Genomic DNA, 10998 nt, shown 5'->3' with positions numbered 1-10998 from the left:
GGAAATAAACATTGCATATCCGTTCGGTTTGAAAATGCTTTGGAATTTGCTACTCGCAAGTAGGCTAAAATACGGATTTCAACGAGTTTTTCCAACTCAATCAATCCGGCCTTCACCCACAGGCATTCAAAACAGTTTAACACATAAGCATCTAGCCACATGTTAATCATGCTATCATGGCAACATTCACACGCATGCGAGATGCTAAAGCATAAATACTTACATCGTACTCCGTGCCAAAACAGTAAACTAGTTAGCAAAACATGCATGTCCTAGTTCATGTTAAATTGCCTAATGCAACACATACAGGATGCAATTAGATAGGCTCGGCTATCCTAAACATGGCATGTGAGAAATGCACAACTATCACATATTCAGTTTAGAATTTGATGTACAAATGCAGTTAGCATGATGTACCGAGCCTAATGCATGTAGTACAAATGCCTGGATGCACACATGCATAGCATAAGGTATGCTAAATTAGACGTGCCCTAATACTAACCATCAAAGCAGGTAAGTAAAAGGGAAGAAAGAAGTGGGGATTGGAAGACATTCACACACCCACACACGCTTATTACAGATTTGCCCTCGCTCGGAGGGACCAAATAAATATTACAAATTAATTAACTACGCAAGCTAATTAAATATTACAAATTAATTAATTAACAAATTAACTAATTAATTAAAGCAGGAAAACGCCTCGGGAAGCGTGCCACCATGCGCAAGCCGCCTCTGTTTTCCTCCCTTTCCTCCTCTGGAGGTTGTCAAAACCTCAGGACTACATCCTTGGACAGAGGGGATCACCACCGGCTAGATGAAACTTCCACCGGCAGTGTAGTATGGCCATCGGCACAAAATAGGGTCTGTCGGCAGAGAAAATTGTGCCGGTCGGCACATTACACTGCCGGTCGGCAGAGTATTCCTGCAGAACCTGCAACTCACAGCAACAGAGGGCAAAACAAGGCATGGCAGCACAATTCAAGGCATGTATGCACCAAACATGTCTCTTATCATTGTAATGACTCAAAGGGACATGTGCCTCGGTTCTCGGGCCACCAATCACGCATTTCCATGCATGAAGGCCCAAGGAACCAAGCATGCAACTTTGGTTTCAAATGCATGCAAACCAATCAAACAAATTAGGCCCAATTCCTATCACCAATTCAAGGAACAAGGCATGCATGCAAAATGCAATGCAACCTAGGCATACAAGCTAGGAATACAACATGACATGGCAAGGCACTTATGCAATCATGCAAGCATACATAGAGCAATGCAAATGGATGGCAAGATGGACTTATACATGAATTAGGCAACTCTAAAATAGGCCTAAAACAGTGGCCAAAATGACCAAAACAAGAAGCCAAAACACATGCACACATACACATGATGGAAGGCCTACACTTGGGCACAATTTAAACAACCCTCAAGCACACTTGAAAGGGAGGAAACATGGACAATTAGCATGCAACATGAGCCCTAAAATCATGTTATAAAATGATGCCAAACCAAGCAACAAATCAAGCCAAGCATGCACCAAACATGGTCTAAATACTTGAGGCGAATCATGAAGCTTTGATGCATGTTTTATCACAACAAACATGGCATGCATTGAGCAACTAAAAAAATAGATTTTTAGCATGTTAAAACAAGGCCAAAGGACTCCTTAGATGGCATCTAAGTGGCCCAAATTCAAAGGCATACATCATGACCAAAACATGGAGCATTGCAACACATGCTTTCAAAGCATTAAAGAGGCATGCAAGGCAATCAAACAAGCATGGAAATAGGACTGAAATGGCACAAGGCGACCCCAATTCATCAAATTCATGCAAAGATGTCATGCTACACATGCACATACTCAAGGCCAACAAGCCCAAATGCAAAGGAGCCATATAATGCAAGCAAAGATCAACCCAAACGACTATGGACAGATCTAAAACATGGCAAAATAAGCATATAATCTTCACAAATACAAGCCTAAAACATGCTCCAACAAAGGCTAACAACCTAGACATGTCAAGGCACAAACATGGCATTACAAGGCAACTATGCTAAACATGCATGAAGTTCCAAAACCAACTTTAAATCATGTTATATCATGGATATATAAGCATGAAAAACAAACCAAACATGCTCAACACACACTCAAGCATAGGCTTCCTTAAGAGGCCAAAATGTGTCCTTTTCAAGGACAACAAGGAGAGGGGATGGCCCTCTCCTTCTTGGGACTTCAAAGCATCATCTTCACCACTGAAATCCCTCAAGATTTCAGTGGTGAAGAGACCTCAACACCAAAATGTCGGAGCTAGCACAAAATGGCTCAAGATGAGGCCTTTTGAGGCCTAAGGGTGGTCAACAACCCTCAAACAACAAAACACTCTTAATAAACAATAAAGAGGGCTTAAAAATAGAACTTTTTTATGTTATAAAATAATCACAAAAACAGCTCTAAGATAGATGAAAAATCAATGCAAAAAAGGGGGAAAAAGGGACTAGTTTCTCACCCTTGTAGCCTTCTTCAACAAAGATGCTCCAATGGCCTCCTTGAGCTTGAATCCAAGACCAAAACTTCAAAACACACTCTTTAGAACCTCAGCTCCTAGAGGAAGGTGAAACACTAGGTGTTTGTGTGCAATAGTAAGGCACAAAACACCTAGTGAACAAAATGGAAGAGAAAGAGAGATAGGTGAATGTATCTAACCCTAACCCTAGAAAACCAGAGCTCTCCTCTGTCTTTTCTCTCTCAAAAATTTCTAAAGCCCTCTCTTCCCTTAGAGAGAGTTCCTCTCTATAAGCCTCTTGTAAAGCTTACAAGACAAGCTTTGCAAGAGGGAGATCCTTCCATACACGTGTATGGAGGGGAGCAAAAGTTATACAGCTGTCCAAAAATATCTGCAAAAGCAGATGAACAGCAATCGGCCGGCGAAAAATGCCATCTTGGCCAAACAAAGTGCCGACCGGCACAAAAAAGTGCTGACCGGCAACAAATAGTGCCGACCGGCAAACTATATTGCCGGTGGCAGCAAAAACCAGCCGGTGGCATCTAGCCACTGCCGGTGATGGGTGGGGATGGTCTACAAGCCCCACCCTGCCTCTCAAAGGCAAGATGCAAGTGTTTGGTGCAAAACCAGACACTAAACGGTCAAGTTCGGAGATCCTGAGACAAGGCGCGCGAGCCGAGGCCTCCGGGAACTCCAAACGAACACAAACATGGATAATCACCGAGTGTTCAAACGGTGACGTCCAAGTCTTGAGGACGGTCAAAAATGGGGTGTCTATAGTTGCCCCTCTTTGACAGAACTCGAAAGTCATAACAATGACGGGAGTGAATGTCAAAGCCCAGAGACGACCCATTTTTGACAAGGCCGAAGACTCAGACAAACATACAAGACGAATAAGATATGCGCCCGGAGGCAGGGGCAAAATGCAAGACAATGCACGGAGCCGAGCATAACTTATGATCATGCAAAGAAAGCTGTAATGAAGCAAACATGCGACAGTTTTAAGCTAGCATACCAAACTACACTACAATGCAGAAAGGATGTAAGAGAATTATGGAATTCTCAATACGTCTTACTCGGGAGATACAATACCTGTGCGGCTCGTCTGGTTGCACCAGCTTCAAATGAACCGTACATACAATATCGTGCCTGCAAAGAAAACAAACTTAACAGGTACAATATTGTTAGCAACATGCATGACAATGCAAAATGGATGCAAAACGAAATGCAATATATACAAAACAATGTATAAACAATGCAAATGAAGATGCAATGTAATTGAAACAATGCAAGCTACATGCAAAGCATTTGAATCGTGATCCAATCACGAACGGTTCGAAACCACACCTATGTCAAATAGATTGATGGAGGTAACAAGTCTGTCTACCATAGAACGGTCAACTGAACTATGAGTATTGTAGACAGACGCAAGAACAAGTATTGGGTGGAATTGACATAAGTGGGGAAACAACCCGCTGGAGAAAGGACTACGATCCTAATGCCGGATGCAAAAATTACACTACAATGTAATGGATGGATATGGCACACAGACCAAACCAAATCTTGCCTAGGAAAGGCATGCATACATACAAGCCATGTGTAACACAGAAAAGGTGCCGCAACCCTCAACCAACATACCAACGTGGAATCGGCGCGATACACAAGAACTGCGTTTTAACATGAAAAGTAAGGGCACATACCGGACCAAGCTCAACCTGGAAAGGCGCAAGCCATAGGCGGAAGGTGATGCAATGAATGCATGCAATCTACAATGCAATATCTACAAATATGCAATGGAATGGATATGGATACAATGGATATGGCACGCAAGCCAAACCAAATCTTGCCTAGGAAAGGCATGCACACGTACGAGCCATGTGTAACACAGAAAAGGTGCCGCAACCCTCAACCAACATATCAACGTGGAATCGGCGCGATACACATACAGAACTGTGTTTTAACATGAAATGTAAGGACACATACCAGACCAAGCTCAACCTGGAAAGGCGCAAGCCATAGGCGGAAGGCGATGCAATGAATGCATGCAAACTACAATGCAAATGCATGACAATGCACTATGATGCAATGACTATGATTGCAACTTTCCCTATCTTACCAACAGGGTGATATACTAGGTTGGTTCAGTATCCAGAATTGAGGCGTAGACATGCCGCCTCAACCTATGGGGCTTCCATACAGATTTCAAGCCGAGGGTAAACCTCTGGGTATTTAAACCAGACTTTAGTCTCGGAACTCCCGAACCTTTGCGTTCTAGGCATAAGCCGTTCGAACTCTAGTTTCCACCGTCCCAGTTGGTCTTCTAGGAACTCATCGCAAGCACAGACTGGTGGCTTTACCAGACCACCGAAAAGTCGTTCGGGCACGACGAACACCAAAGGAATTGCACCTTCAGAGGATTTAAGGTCTCCTAGACCGGAATGCAAAATGTATGCATGACAATGCATGTTTTTTTTTGTTTTGTTTTTTTTGAAATGCAAATGATGCAAGTGATGCATGTTGCATGAAATGCGCGACAACACGCGGCTTAAGATATGTACAAAGCAATAGTGTGCACACCAATGCAATAAAGGTCTTGCACCTTCCAAGGATTTAAGGTCTCCTAGACCGTACGTGTTTAAGGTCTCGCCAGACCATGCGTGTTTAAGGTCTCGCCAGACCGTGGTGGTATTTACAAGACGCGTGACAATGCGCTGAAGGTTTCGCACCTCCAAAGGATTTAAGGTCTCCTAGACCGTGCGTGTTTAAGGTCTCGCCAGACTGTGCGTGTTTAAGGTCTCGCCAGACCACGGGGGTATTGCACGACGGCATGATGCGCAAAATAGCGCAATGCGTTAGGCAACGCGAGTGCACAGGACAGTGCGATGGAATGCATGCAAAATGCAATGAGATGCGCAAGACAGCGCGAAATTGAAATGCACAAAACAGTGCAGTGCGCAGAACAGCGCGAGGTTTGAAATGCACAAAACAGTGCGATGCGCAGAACAGCGCGAGGTTTGAAATGCACAAAACAGTGCGATGCGCAGAACAGCGCGAGCAATTTTGAAATGCACAAAACAGTGCAATGGAATGCATGCAAAATGCAATGAGATGCGCAAGACAGCGCGAAATTGAAATGCACAAAACAGTGCGATGGTTTGAAATGCACAAAACAGTGCGATGCGCAAAACAGCGCGAGCAATTCAATGCACAAAACAGTGCGATGCGCAGAACAGCGCGAACAAAATACAATGCACTAACAAGTGCAAGTAAGGTGCGCAAGATAGCGCGAACAAATGCAATGCACTAACAAGTGCAATTGAGGTGCGCAAGATAGCGCGAACAAATGCAATGCACAAAATAGTGCGATGCGCAAAATAGCGCGAAGAAAATGTGATGCACAAAACAGTGCGATGCCAAGTGTGACGTGCATGCCACACGGAGTGTAAATGGGCTTAAATGCGCGACAACGCAAGTATTCCGAAATGCGTGACAATGCATGGAATGGAAATGCAATGATGCATGAGAAATGTGCACGACAATGCAAAGGGGTGCGTGTTGCAACGCATGTAACACGTGCATAACAATGCAAATGTGTGGCGCGTGACAGCGCGATGTAATGCACCGAAGTAGTGTGATGAATTTGTGCAACACACATGGGGTAACTTTTGAATTCAAAAGGATACAAAAAGGATACACCTTGCATGAATTCGAGTGCCACGCACTGGAGACACGGCCTGCGGTCAAAACGGAGGTCGGTTGAGCGTCGGAGATGCACTTTCTTGCACTTTCTTGAGCTATGAAGACCAAAAACAACTCAAATGGCCTAAACAAGGCTGTGGGAACCCCACCGGCAGAAAGGGGAGGCCACCGGCTGTCCATCGGCACAAAAACAATTCCATCGGCACAAAAAAGTGCCGGCCGGCACAAAACATTGCCGACCGGCAAACAGTTGCTGGTGCGGGGCAGTTTTGTCTTTCCACCTCGAGTGTTATAAAATAGGGCTTCATGCCCTATTTCCTCATTTCCTACCGCCGAAAACCTTTGCCCTTTCTCTCTAGAGTGCTTCTCTCTCATTTTTCGCCCGTTTCTTCGCGTTCTACGCCCGTTTCGTCGTCGGATTCGCGATCCTCTTCGCGTTTCGGACATTTTCCACCGATCACATTCTCGTTTCGGTGCCTCGTTCGGCGTTCTCGCCTTCTCGGGGTTTGTTCCCCTCACTTTCCTCTTCATTTCCGTGCCTCTTCACATTCCGGCCTTCCCGGCCATTTTCGACCCTCTCAGGAGTTGACTTTTCGGTTGACTCTTCGCATTCCGGCTCGGTTTTCCTTTTCCGACCATTTTCACACCACTCTCTACATGGCGGACGACATTCCACATGTCGGGACTCCCCCGGACCACGAGATGGATCCCGGGGTCGAGGTCTTACCACTGAGCGAGCGCCCGTTCGACCCGGCGACCTACCGGCCGGCGATCCACGTTCTGCCCCCAGACGGCCTGCGTCAGTTCCGGAGCTTTGAGAGGTACGCGGCCCCTGAGCTACTACTACGCGAGCCTACCTCCCACCTTTCATTCGGCACTTCCGAGGTAATTCTTTGTCTTCTGCTTTACTTTTCGCAATGTAGGATACAAAAACTGTCATAGCTAGTTGTATTCTTTAACTGCTGAAAACTGATATGCCGTAGACTGTAGTTGACTGCAAACATACATACAACTGATATCTGTTTGAGACTGACACATGCACACACACTGCACTAGCCCTGAATTACTCAAACACACTGCACTCACTGTATTCTACTGCATACACACTGGCACCCAGTATTTGTCTGAATCTGTTAAATTTGCACACAATGCTATATCTGTTCTGATACACCCAAACACGCTGACACATCACACGTATTTTCTGTAAGCACACCGGCACCCGGTATTTGTCAAAATCTGGACAAACTTGCATACATGCCATATCTGTCTTTTCACAACTGCATTTTGAATGTTGTCTTGCAATTGTCATTTTCTGTTTGCAGGAGGGTTCCCATACCATTCGCGGGTATGGGAATACTGGTGCTCGGGAGTGGTATGACGAGCTCCCTGATGCGGTCCAGCGCATCGTGGATCGGGCGGGCTTCGGCACCTTCTGCCGAGGGCTCTCTAGGTTGTCCACCTGCAGACCTCTTCTTGCCGCTCTGGCGGAGAGGTGGTGGGACACCACCGATTCTTTCCACTTTTCTGCCGCAGGGGACATGACGATGACCCCTTATGACTTCTCGATGCTCACAGGCATCGGGGTAGGGGGGATCCGATCCCTTTCGACACTGATATGGATGAGTGGACCGCCGCTCAGGTCCATCTACTGGGGGAGGCCCCACCGCTAGCTCGTCCAGGCTTTGTCCGATATTCTTGGTTCGAGGCACAGTTCAGGGTCCAGCCCGCACTGGGGGAGGAGACTCAGATGACCGAGGAGGACGTGGAGAGGTATGCTCGCGGCTTCCTCATGTTCCTGTTCGGGACTACTATCTTCGCCGACCGGGCGAACACCGTGCCTCTCTGCCTTCTCAGCGCACTGGTGGACGTCCGGGATATCTTGCACTACGACTGGGGCGGCGCTGCTCTGGCCACCCTGTACGGATATATGAGCTCGGCTTCTCGTGGCAGCGGCCAGCTGCTTGGAGGTTACTGGCGGGCTTGGGAGGTACATTTCTTCTCCACTTTTTCATTCTGTCTCGTACTTTCTGTACTCTGTACACTGCACACACTGTAGTCTGCCTTAGACTTGCTGTATACTGTACACACGGCACACACATACATTCTGCTTTACACTGACTGTACACTGCTCACACTGTACACTGCACACAATACACTGCACAACACACGGCTCTGCCATTTCTGCTTTATTCTACATTCTGCTTCAACTGATAAATGCACTGGTATTTATCTTGCAGCTGTGGGTTTATGCCTACTTTCCTAGGCTCGCTCCTGTGCCAGTTGCGGAGACTCCTCTGGCCGTCTCCTGCGGAGACATTCGGCTTCTTCCGCCGATACTTCGATACCATTACCCCTGCCGAGGTATGTTTTACTTACAGTTCATTTAAGCTTCGCTTTTCCACTGTATATTTCCAAAACAGTAGATAACAAACTGTCTGTCACTTTCAGATCACATGGCGGCCGTGGGCTCCCTTGCCGACGGCGATGCGGGATCGGTTCGCTGGTGCGGAGGAGACCTCGCGTTTCCGGATCTTGCTTGAGGGCCCGGTCTGTCGGGCTTGGTACCTGGGGGAGCGTTTCCTACGCCAGACCCTGGGATTACCTGAGCAGATAGTCCCGGTTCACACTCCTGCGGATATGAGGGAGACCGAGGGGCTCACCAGCGAGCAGATGGACGACTACACCATTGGCTGGGTGGAGGCCGGCTTCAGAGGTACCGACGACTATCAGGAGTACGTGCGGACGTACCTGATGCGACTTTTGAGCGGTCGTCAAGCAGAGGGGGCCAGGCCTGTGGCATCGGCGGCTGGGGCCGGAGCGGGAGTTGGAGTAGGGGCTGCGAGGAGGGCCAGAGTTCGTGGTAGGGGCGGAGTGCAGGGAGGACGGGGAGCTGGCTGGCCTGCCCTGCCCGCTGTACTGACTTTCCAGGGGCAGGGTGGGGCGACTTATCAGATCCCCTTCGCCCCTCCACCGGCTGGGCATGAGTTCACTGACATTCCCGACCTTCCGCCGGTATGTATCACTGCACTTCGTACAGTCATTTCATTTCAGTTTACTTGATATTCCACAGAATACTAATGCATCTGATACCTTTGCAGGCTTCTTCTGAGTACACCCGTCAGTCGTTGGCGATGAATGCCTCGATGATGGGGATGCTCCAGCGGACATTTGACCTCCTGGCTGTCTACAGCATACCGGTATGTCCCTCTGACACTGGCCTCAAACCATTCATACTCTGCTTTACATAATCTAACGCACGGCACAACACCCGATACACTGATCTCACAGCATCTGACACTGCATACGCTGCATTCTGTACTGTTAAACTGCCCACGGCATTCCTACACTGTACTCACACACTGCATTCTGCACTGTTAAACTGCTCACGGCATTCATACACTGTACTCACACACTGCATTCTGCACTGTTAAACTGCTCACGGCATTCATACACTGTACTCACACACTGCATTCTGCACTGTTAAACTGCTCACAGTGTACTGATGCATTTCCCTTTTTGTGTACTTTTTCAGCCTCCTTTCCAGATTCCTATGGCGGGAGGTACTCCAGCTAGACCTTCTGTCTCTGCCCGGGGGAGAGATGAGGAGGGCCGGATATTTCCCCGCACCAGGGGAGGGCGGACTCACGTCGGGAGTAGCTCGCGAGCTCTAGTCCCGGACGACGACGACGACGATGAGTCAGAGGCGGAGGCAGGGTCATCGGAGGAGGAGACCGGAGACGGTTCTAGCTCGGGCTCTGATGACGACGCTGATGATGCTCCTGGACCTTCGTCCAGGAAGAGGACCAGGACGGACTGACAGCCCTTGGAGTCGCTGGACACAGATGCAGATTTTTGCTATCTTTTCTTTCTTTCTTTGTACTTTTCTTTTTGTTTGGTAGATAGATTACCTTGTACTGCCGCGGGCAGGTTTTTGTTTCCAAAACTTGTACATGTGAAACGATAGTGAAATGAAACAGACTTTTTATCTGAAAAAGTGTTTACATTTACACATTTCATGCATTGCATCGCATCTCATCATGCTACACCTTAATGTAAACGGAACTGATTGGTTGTCTGAAAATTGAACACTTGCACTGTAATAATCAGATAACTTGAACAGCCAACAACAAAATACACCCAAGCAACCCACTGCCTGATTCTTGAACACACAGCCCTTACTCTGTTGGGGATTGATCTGCATACAGCCCAAAACACAGCATTCGGTTCGTTCTACACACAGCAAACTCTGAAAAAACGACCCAATCTGACAAGACGGAACTCAAAGATGGAACCGGTTGGTGTCGAAACACGCTCGAATGTAGAGAATGGCACAGCATCCTGAGCATAGATGATTTTTGAAATTGAATGAGGGTTTTTCAAGCCGGGATATCGAGCCTACCACTGAACACAGCGGAAAGGACTCAAATAAAGAGGTGCATGACCTAAACACAACGAGACACGCTCGGGAGAGACTCAAAACAAAAGACGAGACCGTCAAATGAAAGAGACACGACACACAGACGCGTAACCAAAGATGGGGGACCTCGGACCACGAGGAGCCAGTTCAATCTGGGTATTGTTTCCCACCCTTTCTGTTTTGTGATTCTCACATCACTCGGCTCTCAAGCTCGGATTTTCTCTCAAAACCCTTTTCCTCTCTTTTCTCTCAACTGACACCTCTCTATTCTTCATTCTCTCATTTTTCATCCCTCCCTGGGGTGATTTGATGGATAAATGGAAAGGTGCGGGTTCACGCCCGATGCCGTTAGCTCACAGCTATTCTTCCGGCAGGCAG

Source organism: Camellia sinensis, chromosome 2 (assembly GCF_055761805.1).
Source record: "Camellia sinensis isolate YWXY chromosome 2, ASM5576180v1, whole genome shotgun sequence".
NCBI classification, from domain to species: domain Eukaryota; kingdom Viridiplantae; phylum Streptophyta; class Magnoliopsida; order Ericales; family Theaceae; genus Camellia; species Camellia sinensis.
Note: the sequence above shows the minus strand (reverse complement) of the source record.